This window comes from Rhinopithecus bieti, unplaced genomic scaffold (assembly GCF_001698545.2).
Source record: "Rhinopithecus bieti isolate Rb0 unplaced genomic scaffold, ASM169854v2 scaffold_34876, whole genome shotgun sequence".
Lineage (NCBI taxonomy): Eukaryota > Metazoa > Chordata > Mammalia > Primates > Cercopithecidae > Rhinopithecus > Rhinopithecus bieti.
Genome location: NW_016814760.1, coordinates 1,280,399 through 1,289,818, shown reverse-complemented (window position 1 = coordinate 1,289,818; position 9,420 = coordinate 1,280,399). Strand labels below are relative to the sequence as shown.

The 9,420-nt window shown below is 43.0% G+C and overlaps 1 long non-coding RNA gene across 1 annotated transcript in view; it reads left to right on the top strand.

The window, feature by feature from the left end:
* LOC108515234 (uncharacterized) overlaps positions 1 to 5,348 on the top strand; it is a 7,973-nt gene extending 2,625 nt beyond the window's left edge. The window contains exons 2-3 of the long non-coding RNA XR_001881465.1: positions 3,337 to 3,373; positions 5,131 to 5,348. This is a non-coding gene — a long non-coding RNA (uncharacterized LOC108515234). The remainder of the gene's footprint in view (positions 1 to 3,336; positions 3,374 to 5,130) is intronic.
* The last annotated feature ends 4,072 nt before the right edge of the window (positions 5,349 to 9,420 follow it).

Here is a 9,420-nt window from a genome sequence, read left to right as displayed (position 1 = left end):
CAAAAAAAAAAAAAAAAAAAAGAAAAGAAACAGGGTCTCGCTATTTTGCCCAGGCTGGCCTTGAACTCCTAGCCTTAAGAGAGTCTCTCACCTCAGCCTCCCAAAATGGTGGGATTACAGGTGTGAGCCACTACACCTGTCCCTTTTCTCTTTTTATTATGAGTGACATATGACAAAATGGCATATATTGTAGGTTGTAGGATGATGTTACTATTTTTTGGTGTTTTGCCCTCACAATTTACTCATTCATTCATCATTGGTTCAATAAACAATTCTCTTGCTCAATTTCTCCATCTTGTTTCATGTTTCTTCATTGTCACTCTTTCTTTTCTCACTCTGAGAAAATCCAATATATGAAAACCTGTATTTACCCAAAAGAAAAATCAGAGAGTGATTATTCCCCTTGAGCCCACAAGCCAGTTTCAGTCACGTGCATCTGCATTCTAAAAGGCAATTCTTCTCTCCTCTACCAGGGCAGCTGTGGTATTCTATTTAAAGGTAATTCCTGAAGATTTTGAGGGTAAAAAGCAGATAAAGAACTAGCATTTCAGAGTGATGACAGCAAGGTACAGTTAAATCATTTAATTAACACTCCAAAGCCTGGGTGCTTCTGTCTTGGGGTTATTGTTATCCCCTTTCCTCTCTCTTTACCTTCATTGAAGTGTCACTTTCCCCTTCATATTTGCTTTGCCTCCTTTCTCTCTTCCCCACTTACATGACCACAGTAAAGACTTGAAGTATTCTCTATTTTCACAGTTGCTACATTTTATACTTTTTACTTTTAGTTTTCTCGAATTTGCTCATCCTTCTCTGTATTGTTCCAATTTTACTATACGTGCTGCCAAAGCGAGCACTACTTTTAGCTTTCCAACTAGTGAATTTAGACATTTATTATTAGGTAGGTGCAAAAGTAATTGCGGTTTTTGCCATTACTCTCAATGGCAAAATTACTTTTGCAATTACTTTTGCACCAACCTAATAGTTTTAAAATCAAACCAAACCAAACATAAAAGTGCTTTTATTGCTCCATGGTCCCTAATGAAACTTTTCTGTGGAATGATAGACATGGACGGGAAAGGAGTGCTTTAGGCCCTGCTTACAAGAGAAAACTCCTCAAGTGTGATTTAAATGATTCAATTAAGTGACTGTTTACAAAGGTGAGGCTAGGGCTAAGGAAAACCGACTATATATGGTGGAACAGCCAGGGAGTCCTTAGAGCAAGAAGCCTTTCCACCCCCAGGTCTGAAAAGGCCAGGGGAAAGAGCTCTTCTCAGAAGCCAGAGCGAGCTATAGTTGTGTGGGTAGGGTGACCTTAGGTAGAGGAAGACAGTCACTGCCAAACTAAGTTTGGCAGAGAGGGAGCCCCAACTCAGTCTGCTCTGTTTGCCACAGTGTGGACAAATTTTATTATAAAAGCCAAAGACGGAGATTACAATGAGCAGCCTAGCTAATAATCGCGTAGGGCAATAATCAGGCAGGCCAATCAAGAAAAGGGCCAATCAAGAAGGGCCAGGCCCTGGTGGCTCATGCCTATAATCTCAGTACTTTGGGAGGTGGAGATGGGTGGATTGCTTGAGTTCAGGAGTTCAAGACCAGCCTGGCCAACAAGGTAAAACCCTGTCTCTACTAAAAATACAAGAAATAGCTGGGCATGAGGGCAGGCGCCTGTAATCCCAACTATGTGGGAGGCTGAGGCAGGAGAATCCCTTGAACCCGGGTGGCAGAGGTTGCAGTGAGCCGAAATCACACCATTGCACTCCAGCCTGGGTGACAAGAGCAAAACTGTTTTGAACGAACGAACGAACGAAAGAAAGAAAGAAAGAAAGAAAGAAAGAAAGAGAAAGACAAAGAAAGAAAGAAAGAAAGAAGGAGGGAGGAAAGAAAGAAAGAAAGAAAAGAAAAGAAAAGAAAGAAAGAAAGAAAGAAAGAAAGAAAGAAAGAAAGAAAGAGAAAGAAAGAAGAAAAGAGAAAAGAAAAGAAAAGAAAGAAAAAAAGAGCAAGGGTCCCTTGGCTCAACTCCGCTACTGGAATGGGTAAAATGACCAGCGGGTAAAGAAAAGAAAGATCTTCAGAGTCAATGGTTTTGGGGAAAGATGAATGAGTCCTTAGATGAATAGATGATGGTTTGTGACAAGGTCTGGGTGTGGTGGACTTCTGGCCTCCTCTTCTGTGATAAGAGTTAATCTTCAGAGATTTGGTGACAACTGACTTCATGTTGTAGGATGTGTCTTTAGGCAGATGGAGGGAAACTCAGAACCTCTCTGTTTTGCAGTTTTTCAAGTGCCTTTAGCTCAAAGTAATCAATATACCAAAATATATATATATATATATATATACCAATATACATATTTTGGGATGGCATTTCCTGAACTCCTTCAATGGTACTGGGGTTCAGAAACCAACATCCTAAAGTATGGCACTTTAACATGCTGAAATGAATGATGAAGCCTCTCAGGGTCTCTCTGACATGCCCCCAACCCTCTCCGCACTCGCTCTCCCAGAGCACAGGGCGAATCTGTTCTCTGAAGTTCCCTGATTGGCCTAAAGTCTGGACCCACCAAAGAAGAAAACAATTACCTGTGGTCCCTTCCCTGAGTTTTCAGTAACCGAACTCATATCACAGGAAGAAAAACTGAAGTTTGTCAACAAATCTGGACAGACTTTTGTCACAAACCATTGTCTGCTCTGCGGGCCCAACAGACTTTGTCTCAGGCCATTGTATGTTCTTCATGCCTATTGAATTCCCCAAAATTCATTTACTGCTACCCTAAAATCATCCACACTTCCCCCATCTCCCTTTCTCCTAAGAAGTAGGGTATATACAAGCATCTGTGCCCCATTGCGTGGTGACGTAATCACTCTGTGATAGTCCCCCTATGCATGCTAATAAGTTTGTATGCTTTTTCTCCCATTAATCTGCCCTTTGTAAGTTGATTTTCTCCTTATGAAAAGAGAAATATTGAGCTAATTGGGCTTACTTGGTATATTAAATTATACGGGAAGCATTACCAAATAATAAGTAATGCTAACCTTCTTTGGGTTATATTTGTGTGAATGTGTTATTAATATGCTTCAGAAATTGTATGAAATTCATAGAAATTTGATAGTCTGGAATAACATTATCAGTCATAATTCTGGTTACTATCTTAAAATGTTGCATGCAACAGAAATAACCAAATTTTCTTCTCAATTGTGTTATCATCATAATGAACTCTCATCAGATCTTTAACCATGAACATTTGAAGTCTTGTTATTCTCAGCTGGCAATTGTTTACTGTGGTCTTTTTCCTTTCTCCCCTGTTTCCTTATGTCCTAACTACTTCCTTTTCCTTACAGGAAAATCCATGGAACCGTAATCTATGGATGGCTTTAGGTAAGGCTTATGCTCTAGCAAAAAACCAGAGCAACTGTTAGGTTTATGAAGATAAGCTAGTTTCCACTGAGGAATGATTCCAATGGGGTTCCTGAGGGCCCACTCTTGGCAGTAGTAGCGCATCAGTCACATGGAATTTGAAACTAATCCATAAATTGGGGGAAAATCCTGGACTTTGTGGTTAACCAGAACTCCCAGAGGTTCAAATGGGCAGAAGTCATCCTTTGAAAGGTAGATGATAGCACGCATATATGTTTTTTGTTTATTTTTTCTTTTTCTGAGATGGAGTCACCCAGGCTGCAGTACAGTGGTGCCATCTTGGCTCACTGCAACCTCTGCCTCCCGGGTTTAAGCAGTTCTCTGCCTCAGCCTCCCAAGTAACTGGGATTACAGGTGCGTGCCATCACGCCTAGCTAATTTTTGTATTTCTAGTAGAGACGGGGTTTCACCATCTTGGCCAGGCTGGTCTTGAAGTCCTGACCTTGTGATCCATCCTCCTTAGCCTTCCAAAGTGCTGGGATTACAGGCGTGAGCCACTGCGCCCGGCCAGCATATATGTTTTGAGAAAAAATATTTACTAGAACATCATGTGGTTTTAGAGCTCCTTTTTGCTCAACTTGAAGGCTTGTATACAGCATTGACAAAACTGAATATTGTGCCTATCCCCTAATTTTGTTAGTAGAGGAAGCTTAACTGAAAACAAAGCTGACTGAAACTGCTGTTTCTTTAGACACTGCCATCAAATACATGAAGGAAATTTCCTAAGGGAAAGGAACAAATGCTGTGTCCAGGGCAGCAGCTAACAGTTGGTTTGCAGGAATCCTGAGTGGTGGATGGCAAGCTTGGCTTAAACCTGGAAGGCAGAGGTTGCAGGTTTCTAATCTTTATGTACTTCTAGTGGGTCTCCAGGTTACTATGGCTTGTATTATTAAATTAATGACAAAACTGGATACTTATTTAAATCAGATCGTTCTATAGCAAGCTGTGGTCCTTAATTTCCATCACACTTTGTTTTTTTAATTTTTTTTTTATTTTTTGAGACGGAGTCTCGCTCTGTCGCCCAGGCTGGAGTGCAGTGGCCGGATCTCAGCTCACTGCAAGCCCTGCCTCCCAGGTTCACGCCATTCTCCTGCCTCAGCCTCCTGAGTAGCTGGGACTACAGGCACCCGCCACCACGCTGGGCTAATTTTTTGTATTTTTAGTAGAGACGGGGTTTCATCGTGTTAGCCCAGGATGGTCTGGATCTTCTGACCTCGTGATGCGCCCACCTCGGCCTCCCAAAGTGCTGGGATTACAGGCGTGAGCCACCGCGCCCGGCCACCATCACACTTTGAATAAGGATTATGGCCAACTGGATTCAAATACTGTTGAACTGCCGATATTACTTACCGAAGCTTTGACTTGTTTGATTTGAATCAATTTGGTCCCTTGGAGCTCCTGTTAAGGAACATGCTTCAGTTTTTTGGTATTATCCTAAATACCAAATCCTATCTAATAGTCATCATGATAGTCCCCCCGGTGTGCTGTATCCTCTCAAGTCTTAAACGTTTCTATGCAGCCATCCACTGAGCATTGAATGATCTCACTTTGACCAGATCAGCAAGAATATAAAGAATTATTCAACTGATGTGATGTTATGACTTGTGAATTCCATATTGAGAATAAGTCAATTTATGATGGTGACAGAGAGTGGCATGAACCAGACATGTTTTTTAGAAAGTTTTATTTATTAATTTTATTTAAAATTTTATTTTCAGGAATGGGATTGACTGCAAGGAAGCACAAGTGAACTTCCTGGGGTGATGGAAATGTTTTATCTTGATTGTGGTAATGATTACATGACTATGTTTGTCAAAATTCCAGAACTTTAAACCTAAAAGGGTGAATTTTACTGCATGTAAATTATACCTGACTAAACATGACTTTTTAAAAAGGCCTGAAATCTTAACTACTCAGCTAAAAATAAAATAAAATATACAATTTAGGTGCAAAACAAGTTTTGTTTTCAGGACTGACAGAGGTCCAATGATTGTATTTATTTATAAAGCTAATAATCCAATCCAATATATCAATATGAATACTTTTAAATAGGATATAAAAGTTATGAGATTTTAAAATAAGGATTTAGACTGCAAAATATTTATTATGACTACAATGTTGCTGAAGCAATGCTATCTTTAAAAATATCTCAAACACAAAATAACACTCTAATGCTGTTAATCATTGCAATGATTTAAACTTCCAGAATATTACTATAATGCTGCTTATATTATATACTGAAAGCCCTATATTTAATAGTTAAAAACAAAGAATTATTTAACACCAGCTAGCTTCATTACTTGATAGATTAACTTGCTTGATAGATCAACATTACTTGATAGATTACTTGATGGATCAACCAGCTTCCTAAAACCTAATTGTAGCTCAGCTTCTAAAAAAGGTGAAAGAAATTATTACATTCAACTGAACTAGATTTTAAAAACAAAGACTATCAAGAACATAGGAAGAGGTAATTAAATGATGGGCCCTCTTAAGGTTTCAATAGAAGCAAATACATCCAAGAAATCATTTACGAAGAACTCACCCTCATAATTGCCTTAGAGACCAAAGTCACAATTTTACAGCCAAGATCTTTGGAAATCAGACAGGTCAGTGTGACGGTTTATTCTGTGTCAAACTTGACTGGATTATGGTGTGCCCAGATATTTTGGTCAAACATTATTCTGGGGTATCTTCGTAAGGGTGTTTTGGGATGGGATTAACATTTCAATTGATAGAATAAAGCAGAGTGCCTTCTATAACGTAGGTGGGCTTTATCCAACCATTTAAAGGCCTGAATAGAACGAAAAGGTTGGCCCTCCCCAGAGTGAGACAATTCTTCCCACTTTTTAACTGTGACACGGGCTTTTTCCCGCCTTTGGACTTGGACTAGAACTACACCGTCAGCTCTTCTAGGTCTCAAGCTTGCTTACTCACCTTGCAGATCTTGGGACTTGCCAGCCTCCATCATTGCTTGTCAATTCCTTATAATAAATCATATATACACACACACAAGCATGCCTCCGAGATATTGCAGGTTTGGTTCAAGACTACCGCAGTAAAGTAAATATCACAATAAAGGGATCCACACAAATATTTTGGTTTCTCAGTAAATATATGTTGTTTATACTACACTGTAGTCTTAAATGTGCAATAGCATTATGTCTTTAAAAAGTACATACCTTCATTTAAATATATTTTCTTGCTAAAAACATGCTCACAGAGACATAAAGTGAGCATATGCTGCTGGAAAAAACGGTACCAACGGTACCCATTTGTAAATAACACATTATCTGCAAAGTGCAATAAAGTAAGACACAATAAAATAAGGCATGCCTGTATATCACATTGGTACTGTTTCTCTGGAGAACCCTAATACAACCTGCTTTCAAATCAATTTAAGACCCTTCTCCCATAAGCATTACATTGAGGAAAATGTGGTTGCAACTTTGTCCTAAAACTTAGGACAAAGAGACCTTTGTTGCTATATAACAATATAAAAAAAACCAGTATGCCTACCTCTGGACGTATTTGTTACAGATACCAGTATTAGATTGTAACTGCCAATCCTTTAAAACCAGTTTTAAGATGGATATAAAGCCCTAAAAATCTTGCAGGTTCCACACTGACATCTGAAAAACTTCCAATTTATAAAGGCCAATGTGATATTTTTGGAAAACAAAGGAAAATGACACATATCAATTTCTGTCATTTATTCGTGTCATAAATAAAGCCACCTTTATTCCACAACTCTTTCCACCATTTTCCTACGGTCAGCTTTTTTTAAGGTTATAGCCTTCAAAAACTTGAAAATAGAAAATTTTAAGGATGCAACCACTAGAAAATGTTCCCATACTACCATTTAACACTCCTCGTTTATCATTATGTTTACTATCATGTAATTTCCAACATAATCTTATGAGGAGGTCAAAGGCTCTACGAACGCCGTTTTACAGTCTACCTAGGGAGGCAGTGACTGTGAAACACACCACACCAATCATAGGAATGCGGGTCACTGTGACACGGCGGATCCCTCTGCAAACTCAAAACTGCAGTTCACTTTACGCTGACGGAGCTTCTTTCCAGGACCCCCACCCCCACTCGAGGACAGGAGAGTGTCGATTTCCCAAGGTGTCTGGCACTGCTTCTTGAATATGCAGCTCTCATCTGGTTCCTCGGAGGTCATCCTGGTTCGCGCAGGACTCGGGACAGGGCGCTTGGCTTCTGCGGCACCCGCGCTGGCTCCTCACCCGGTGACCTTCAGGCCTCTGAGCTTGGCCTGACCCTAGAAGGGCCACCGCCCTTCACAGCGGGCGGGCACCGTCCCTCCCAGAGCCCCACCAACTGACGCGGTGGCCCCATGGGTCCAGGCCCGCCCTTGCCCCACTCCCGCGGCGCGGCCCCCCACAGTTGGTCCCCGAGGGCCGCGCCCCGCTCCTGCTCGGATTTCAGCCCGCACCGCACCCCTGCCGCCAGGGAACCTTCCAGAACCCTGCCCCTCTGGCTTTCTTCCGAAAGCCCAGGGTCGCTGTCCAGGAAGAAACTTCGATTCATTTATTGAGCGCCAACTGTGTCCAGGGCCGAGGGAGGGGAGGGGTTTCCATGCAGGGAGACCCCTCGGTTCTCGCCACGGTAAGCGCCCACGTTCCAGCACCTCGAGTCGCCCGTGGGCCCCCATCCCTCGGGCTGGACCCGGTCCTCGAGGAAGACCCACGGCGGAACAGGAAGGGACGAGGAAAGCCGCGCTCCTTGCCCGCCTCGTCCCCTCTATCCGCCTTCACCTCACGGGACCCCAGGGAAGCCGCTGGAGCTAAAATTAGCAACCCGCGCGGCGCGCGCTCACGTGCGCGCGGCCGGGCGGGGGCGGACAGCAAGGGGCGCGGTCCGGGTGAGTCACCGGCCCCGCCCCACTCGCCAAGAACGCGCTGACGTCAGCCGCTTCCCCGAAGGGTGACGTAAGCGCGCCACGGGGAGGCCGAGGCAGCTGATAGAATGTTCTGAGTTTCGATGCCTTAAAGGGACCAGGCTTGCTATCGTGAAACTTCTGGGGAGATGACTCCACTCACACACCTGCAGGCTCAGAACCCATCTTGTACCCTTTTATACTTAAAGAGAGTTGACTGTTGAGATGATGATGAACACGGGAGAACAGCTGAGCCTAGTTGGAGGCTCTTTGAAGTCCCAGAACCTCTTCCTGGAAGCCCTCCTTGGTTAACCAGATGGACACCTCAGTTGCCCTCTGAGCCTGAAGCAAGTGTCAGGAAGAGTTTTCTATGGCCCTTGACTCTCTAACCCTTCCCTTATGGCATCTCTGCTGTCTGATGTCTCTGCTGTCAGAGAAAAGCTGTAGTTTAAATATTTATTTATAAATCCATTAACTTGGGCCAACTAGGCCCATTTATCACTGTTTCAACTATGTCTAAACTGTCATTAGTGGTGTGACCAGAAACCAGTTAATATCTCTGGGTGGTAAATTCGTGGACTGATCTCCAAACCCTCCTACTATGCTAATGTTGCCAATGAAGGTTTCCAGAGGCCAGGATCCTTGGCAAACACATCGTCGTAAACAACATGACAGCCTTACAGGGAACTCACAGTTTACTGAGGTTTGCTCTGTGCCAGGTGTTTTCATGAGCCTCCGTCCTCCTGTCGTTTAATCCTCTTCTCTGAGGTAGGTACTGTCCTCCCCATTTTACTGATGAGGACAGAAATCGAGGCACGCGATTAAGCGTCTTTCGCTGGGTCACACAGCTAATGAATGGCGAGCTGGAAGTCAGTCCCAGGTCATCAGGCTCCAAAGTTCTTGGTTTTGGTGATGAAGGTGGGCTGTGAAATGTGTGTCTTATTCTGTGCATGTGAGTCCCCTAGACCCAGTTTTTCCACTTGGAACACAATCTCAGTGCCTTTCAGCAGGTAACCCGCGCCAGACCAGATCTCCAGAGATGGAGGTGGCGGACCTCAGGGCCCAGACACGGGAAGGTATATGAGGAGGCATCGCATCAAGCGCC